Source organism: Galeopterus variegatus, unplaced genomic scaffold (genome assembly GCF_000696425.1).
Source record: "Galeopterus variegatus unplaced genomic scaffold, G_variegatus-3.0.2 Scaffold6044, whole genome shotgun sequence".
Lineage (NCBI taxonomy): Eukaryota > Metazoa > Chordata > Mammalia > Dermoptera > Cynocephalidae > Galeopterus > Galeopterus variegatus.
In genome coordinates, this window is record NW_007732155.1 from 27,754 (window position 1) to 36,357 (window position 8,604).

Below are 8,604 nucleotides of genomic sequence, written 5' to 3' on the forward strand. Positions count from 1 at the left end.
CAGACCAATGGAACAGAACAGAGAACCAACATATCAACCCACAAACCTACAGCCAACTGATCTTCAACAAAGGCAACAAGAACATACATCAGGGAAAAGACTGTCTCTTCAATAAATGGTGCAGGGAAAATTGGATATCCATATGTAGAAGAATGAAACTAGATCTGTACCTCTCACCATATACCTAAATCAACTAAAAATAGATTAAGAAGTTAAGTATAAGACCTGAAATTATTAAACTCTTGAAAGAAAATATAGGAGAACCACTTCAGGAAGTAGGACCAGGCAAAGAATTTATGACTATGAGCCCCAAAGTACAGGCAACAAAAGGAAAAATAAACAAATGGGCCACACATCAAACTAAAAACCTTCTGCACAGCAAAATAAACAATTAACAGAGTAAAAAGACAACCTACAGAGTGGGAGAAAATATTTGCCAACCATGCATATGACAAAGGATTAATATCCAGAATATACAAGAAACTCAAACAACTTAACAGTAAAAATAAATAAATAAATAAATAAAAATAGGCAAAGGAACTGAATAGATATTTATCAAATGAAAATATATAAATGGACAACAGACACATGAAAAAATGCTCAGCATCACTCAGCATCAGGGAAATGAAAATCAAAACCATATTAAGATACCATTTCAACCGAGTTAGATTGGCTATCATCAAAAAGATTGAGAACAACAAATGCCGGTGATGATGTGGAGAGAGGGGAACTCTCCTACATTGTTGGTGGGACTATAAATTAGTGAAGCCATTACAAAAAAAAAGTGTGAATATTCCATAAATATGTTCATGCAGAACTGCCATATGATCCATCAATTCCATAGTGGGGTATATACCCAAAGGAATGGAAAGCCTCATGTCAAAGAGATACCTGCACCCCCATGTTTATTGCAGCTCTATTTACAATAGTCAAAAATCAGAACCAATCTAAATGTCCATCATCAGAGGACTGGCTAAGGAAAATGTGGTATATTCACACAATGGAATACTACTGTGTCATAAAAAAGAATGAAATATTGCCATTCACAGCAAGATGGATGAACTTAGAGAATATCATATTAAGTGAAATAAGACAGGCACAGAAAGAGAAATTCTGTGTATTCTCATTCATAATTGGAAGCTAAAATAATAAACATATAAATAAAAGAAAGATGCAACATTCACGATAATACATTGAACTCTCAAAATGAGAACTGAGGTTACTCCATTTGGAAAGGGAGTGGAGAGGGAGGAATTGGTAAAGGGCCATGAATAGCAAGGACATTGTATATTATTGCATGTTATCATTATTCTGATTTGAGCATCACATGTTGCTCACAAGTATTGATATTCAACTCTGCACTCCACAGAGATGTACATTCAACTATGTTAAAATTAAAATATTAAATTAAAAAAATCAATGAGTAAATAATTATGATAATTACAACACACTCATTCAATAGTTTACACCCTTTGAGGGTAATATATTCCTGTACTTAAAATAGGTAATACTAAAATTTTCTTAATACTTAGTAGCATTAAGCAGAATTGACTGGAAAGTCACTGGAGCATAAGAATTCATATGTATATGCAAAGGAATTTTTCAAAATACCAGTGGTTTTTGTCTTTCTTTTTTTTTTTTATTAGTGATCTGGATACTAAAACTTTTTTTTTTTCATTAAATTTTTATTTTGTCAATATACAATGTATATGATTATTATGGCCCATCACCGACACCTCCCTCCCTCCTCCCTCTCTCCCCTCCCCCCCAAGAATGTCCTTTCCGTTTGCTTGTTGTAACAACTTCATAAAAGTATAGTTGTTATATCTTCTTCCCCATCCCACCCCCTGGGTTTTTTTGTGGGTGTATGTGGGTAAATTAATTTGTTTATTTTTTAGCTCCCACCAATGAGTGAGAACATGTGGTATTTCTTTTTCTCTGCCTGACTCGTTTCACTCAATATTATTCTCTCAAGGTCCATCCATGTTGTTGCAAATGGCAGTATTTCATTCGTTTTTATAGCTGAGTAGCAGGACCTCTTTTCAATGGCAACCAATGGCTATTAGTGTCATTAGAAGTTCTTAAACGTCTTTGGGCATTAATCACACTCCAGATGATACAAAAATTTAGTGACTAAAAATGTACATACATTAAAATCTTCAGCTGCTACCTTGAGGTAGTGAGGATTTCAGCTTCATTCTTTTAATTCGGAATTTCATCCAGACCCCATCAGTGAGATTTCAGCCTGATTATAAAACCAGGAGGGTTTATTATGCATATATTTAAGAACTTTATATTTTCCTTTGGCTGCCCTGATTGTGTATGTGATCTTTTAAAACCTCCCTCCTTTGAGGGAGGTTTCAGTAATGGGCCACCATAATCAACCACATTGTATATCGACAAAATAAAATTTAAAAAAAAATGTAATGGGCTTATTATTATTAATAAATAAATATTTAAATATTTTCAAAAAAATAAAAATTAAAATTAAATAAAACCTCCCTCCTTTGATAGATAGCCATTAATGGGGCCCTTTTCTGGGCATGAGAGATTATACTGTGTTTTGATTCTGGGTTTGCCCCTGAGATAATAACCAGTAGCACTCTTGCAACTTTGATCGAATGGAATTATTTTTAGAAGAGGTTGCTTTGCTTGAAATATAGCTTGTAATTTTAAAAAAAGCCCTTTACATTGTAGAACACAAGGGCTTCTTGACAGTGTGTGTATAGGATTGCGACATTTTCTCTGTCGGAAGACTACTTTTGAATTCGCCCTGTCTGTGTGTGTGTCTATAAAGATAAATGAATTACTTTGGTGCTAAATATAGCAACCATATGTAGCATGCATCATTTCTGACAACTACTTCCTGAACTTCCTCCCTGAATGTTGTGCAAACTGTTTTGATTGACAGAGCTCCATGGTGCTCAGGGAAACAGACACGGGGCAGCAGGAGCAGGCCAACCGTGTGCACCTTCCCATGGCTTTTACACGCTGCTTTACACAACCCTGTCCACTATTTATCCACACTCTCTTACAAAAACGAAATGCGTGATCCATTCTATCTCCTGGCTACTGTGACTTTGGGTGACTGTTATTTTCTTCTTAGAATTCTGTTATTTTTCAGGTCATTTTGTAATGCATAGTTGATATTTTAGCAACAGTTGCTCTGGGTTCAAATTCAGCTTCAGTATAATGTGGTCACTTGTCCACTTAAGCCTGACACTTTTTTATGTTGTATGTGTTTTATTTAACTCAGCATTATTTAAGGTAGTAGGAAAACACAAAAAGAGTCTCATCAAGCTGCTTGTGGTAGTATCCCAGATAAATCAAAGACAGACCAAAAATTATACTTTTTTGATCCAGTTCTCAGTTAACAAATATTACTGAGCACCTACTCTATTTCAGGAATGTCATAGACCTTATTTATATAGCAAAATAAATGAAACAGGCATAAATCCCTGTCCTTATAGGGCTTATTTTCTAGGCGGGAAAATGAGCCCAACATTCACAATAACTCTTTTTAGAATGATCAGAAAGAAGATAATATCAGCAGGTTGAAGTAAAAGTAACATGTGTTAGATAATTTTCTTGCTGTATAACTTTATTTTTATTATTTTAATTATTAATTTTTTCAGTTTTTTCTAATATACATATATAGCAAATCATCCCATGAAAGATATCTTTCCTCACAATTACAATGGTTCATCTGCCTTGTACTCAAAAGTCTCTACAGTAGATTTCTCAAAATAGAAAACATTACATCAAGCTTACTTAGCATCCCATCTATTATACTGTGCAGAGTTTAAAAGAGAGAAGAAAAAAATACAATGTGCTCAGAAGACAGCAGCCTACCTTTCAGCTATTTGAGAAATAGGATTATTATAAACAATAAAGTATTCTGCAATGTTATATATTCGAACTAGTTTAAATTATTCATTTCATATCTTAGTACTTTTTCCCTACATATGCTACTTTATTGTTTTAAACTAGTTGATTTATAAAAATGTCATCAGCACAGTGCAAATTAATGATTCCAGCAAAATGCATTTGCGATACCTTAGGTATGTGACAGGCAATTAAAAAAAGTTGTATTGATTTGTCTAAAATGTTAAATGACATAATAGCCATACAGTAAAGTATTGAATAATTTAAGCAAATCAATGTTTTCTGAATTTTGTAGGAGTACAAACTGTCTTGGGTGCTAAGGTAAATCAATATAATAAAATAAAAATGAAGCGGTTTATAATGATGAATGTATGGGTTGATAATAACCAGAGGTAGAATCTCATTTAGCCACTGTAAAAAACAACTTCCAGGCATCTTTTGTGCACTATTCCCATCAGAAAACATGGTATTATATAGTCAATTGATTTTAGAACTTAAATAGCTTTTCATTTGCAAGACACCTAGCCTCAGTATGAACTAAACCTTTCCCAGAGTGTCATTAGTTATGGCTTGATTTAGAATGATAATACATATTTACTACCATTAGAGTTATTTTGTGTGCTTTATGTGGTTTGTAAATAACACTATGTATTATGAGGAAATGAGAAATGTTCAGTTGTTGTGCTCCAATAACAAGACTTAGATTTTAGCATTTTTGTGCTTTTACTGATCTCTTTGTATTCATATTTCCAATGATTAATTTCTTAAGTAAATACTCAAATTGAAAATATTTATTTTTAATTTCATGTCACTAGATCTGCATTATTGGTTTCCCCATTTTGTTTGTAAAATGGAAGTATAGTAAGATGTGAATATGCAGGAATAAGTTTTTCATATATAATATCTTTTATAGTCTACAATAATTTTAAGATCTAATGAAATCTACGGATCATTTTCATAGGAGAAAAAACACAAATGGAGACAAATACACAATTTGTACATAAACTAAGAGAATTGACATACACCCTGGATTCTTTTCACATTTACACACAAAGGATAAAAATTAAAACAATAAAGCCAGCCACAATTATCAGTTCTGAAAACTTTAAGTGCTTCAGTGTTGTAGCTAAACTTAAAAATGATAAAGGTAGATAGGTTAATTGCTAAAAGTATTTTACCATAATACTTACCTGTCCTCTAAAAATTCAGAAGATGCCATAGAACAGGCCAAAGATATAGAAAATTACCAAGAAAAGAGAGGTGGGGAAAAGAGGAGTCATTCCTGGACGGAAGACCCAAAGTAGATAAAGGACTAATACCCAGATTACAGAAAAGGAGAAATATGAAGTAATCTATTATTGGTAGTAAATCATGGTGGGTTAGGCATGGACCTTATAGCCAATCTGTCTAAGATTAGATCCCAGCTCAATCACTTTATATTGTGACCTTGATAAAATTATCTAAACTGTCTTTGTATCCTTATCTGTAAACTGGGGATAACAATAGAGTTTATTTCATAAGCCTGATGTGGAGATGAAGTGGTTACATCCATATAAAGTCCTCAGCAGAATGTCTTGCACTCAAGTAGAATGGTACTACACTCCAGATGGACTAGCATTTTTGTAACAACCCTGTTTACTGTGAGAGTTGCTCTGAATTAAAATGTGGCAAATCTTGGGACAGGAGAATATACTTGGGATGTTCGTTTGGAGGAGCAGCCAGGCTAATTAGACTTCCTGTCCCTCACTTGCTTATACCAAACAGTAGGCAACAGAAGTATCTTCCTAGAGGAAGAGCAGAAACTGCGGCCCTTTGGACAGAAAGCAGGGAAGAAACCTGCATAGGAGACACTGGGATGAATGAAAAGGTTCCACCCAAGAACACTGGTCATAGGCATACCGTTCCTCTACCACATCATCACGGTAGGCAGCATATAGTAAGCTCATTTAGCACTTATAAAACAGGTCAACAGGAAATCTCAAATTTAAAATATGAGCATAAATCTAAGAACCAGCAACACTTTCAAAAAAAGATAATACCAATTACAGGAGAGATCAACTCAACAAACAGAAAATAAAAAATAACCTAATGAACATTTATGTATAAAGGAACAGATAAAGACATTAAAATAAATATAAATAGCTTCAGGGGGATGTGATAGGGCAGTACTTACATAATATAGCATACAAGGGATTTTTAAAATTAAAAATTTTTGTTGTGGGAAAAAAAAGCAAAGCTTAATAATGAGCTGAATAGCAGAATGAGGGGAGAATGAGAGAGAAAATGAATGAGCAGGCAAATAAAATGGGACAAGTCTCCCAAGAAAAATAGCAAATGTTCATTGAGATAGAAACTGTGAAAGAAAAGTTACTAGGTATAGAAGAAAAGTTATAACTTCTAGAAATAGTTAAGTAGAAGGCAGGGGTAAAAAAATTCAAAGGGAGGAAAGTGTTACTTATATCTTTAAAGTGTACAGAGAAAAGTTAAAATGTTGAGTAACTTAAACCAGTAGTATAACTATGGTTTTTTGTAAAAAAAAAGTAAGAGTAAAAATATTGATATAATTTAAATCCCCATTTTGACTTTATCCATGAACTTCAGATTCATAAAGTCAATTTCCCATTCAGAACCTTTATTTGCCTGTCTAACAAACATCTCAAATACAAGATGGTGAAAACAGATGAAACTTCTCCATCAGCCTTCTCTATCTCAATAAATGGAAATCACCAGTTGCTAAGACCAACACTCTTAAGCTCTTTCTGACTATTTTCTGTTCTTTAAGTCTGTATATATATGTATTCCAGCAACAAACCTATTTAGCTCTCATTTCAAAGTATATGTGAAATCTTACCAATTCTCAACTCTTCCTCCACTTGCACCTTTTTCTAAACTACCATCTTTGCTTGCCTGGATATTTATCTGGCCAATCTCTCCAAACAATCCCAAGTTATCCTTTCAAAACCTAAGCCAGATAAAATCATTTCTCTGCTCAAAACTCTTCAGACTACTCATCTCACTCTAAATTAAATCCAACTTTCTCTAGAGCCTACGATTTTTTATGTGTTTTAGACTTTGGTTACCTTTCTGACCTAATCTCGATTATCTCCATCCTACCTTGCTGTTTTGTTGTTTTTTTCTTCTCCTTTTTTTCCATATTTTTAATTGATAAATAATAATTTTGTATACTTAGGGGTACAATATAATGTTTTCATATATGGATACACAATAGAAACATTCAATTTAATTAATATATACATCAACTCACAAACTTATTTTTTGTGGTGAGAATATTAAGAATTTATACTTTTAGCAATTTGTGCATACCAAATGCTCTTTGCCTTTTTCAGAGTCTTTGCACTTGCTTTTTTCCCTTTGTTCAAAATCCACTTTGCTCATCTCTTGACTTCCACCGATAGAAGGCAGTAGTGAGCCTGAGACATCTCCTCTTCTCTTCCAGCACAGAAGACATGCACGGAAGACATGCCAATACACATCCCCAATACACTAAAATCTATTTCATGTACCATCTTATCCTGTATAAATAGGTCATCAGAGGAAGCCTGAGCCTCTCATTTTACCAGATATCGTCCACACTCTACAGAAAGATCTAAATCTCCCTTATTCTCATCACTTTGTCTTTCTTCCTAAAGGCTTTCTACCATTACCTCCTGAAATGTATGGGCCATCATCTGCAAGATCCACTTTATCATCAATATATTCTCTGAACATTGCCTTAATCTTCTTGTTCCAATGAACCTGAGCTCTGCTGAAAAGGTCAATGTTTCTGCACAGTCTTGTCAGGTGGTGGTTATCTTCCATATGCCCCCAAAAGATCTTGAACTGCAGCATAGCTGTCATTCCTGCTCTTCATACATTTTTTAGCCCATTTTTCCTCCAACTTACCTAAAAATGCCCAACTTTAAAATTCTTATAATTACTATATATTGCAATTATAAAACTTTATTGCTGTCACTTCCCAATACCTGGATCATTCACTCTTATTTTGGGATGTCTTCAGTTCCTAGTTCACTGTCATTTTCATTACAGAAAACCATTTCATTCTTCATGATTTCAACATGAGTCCAGACGATCCTTCCAGGACACTAACTTCTCACATCCTTGAGTCCTCTCCTTTGATGTTATTGTTCTCCTCCCTACCTAAGCAATTCATCACAGACCTTGTAATTCCAAATATCTACAAACCTTTCATAATCTCAATTTCATTCATTCCATTGTCTGACCAAGACCTACTAGCATTTGAGGTCATCTCCTGTCAGGCCCAGGTTCCGACAAGCCTCCTACCCCATAGCGGTTTCAAATCTACTACATTTTTGCTGACCCTCACTTATTTGATGTCCTCTTTTCCTCAACTAGATTAATGTCATTGTCAGTCAAAATTAATTTTTTTCCCCACATAATTCCTAGACTCCTTGTCTTTTTCTCATTGTTTTTCTCATTTGACAAAAACATTACTTTTTGGTAAAACTCAACTAAATCTACCTCTGGTTCTGAATCTATGCATCTGATTGGCCTCACTTATGCTGAGGACATACACTTTGAGTGACCTAGAAGACTGTACAACAATCATACTCTCCCAGGTCATTTATCTCACACTCTCTTAGATGACTCTTTGACATCTTTTTCTGCTCAAACCTCCAACTGTCTTCCCCTCTCCCTAATTTCAGGGGATGTCTTTGATAACACCCTTTGCTGATGAAA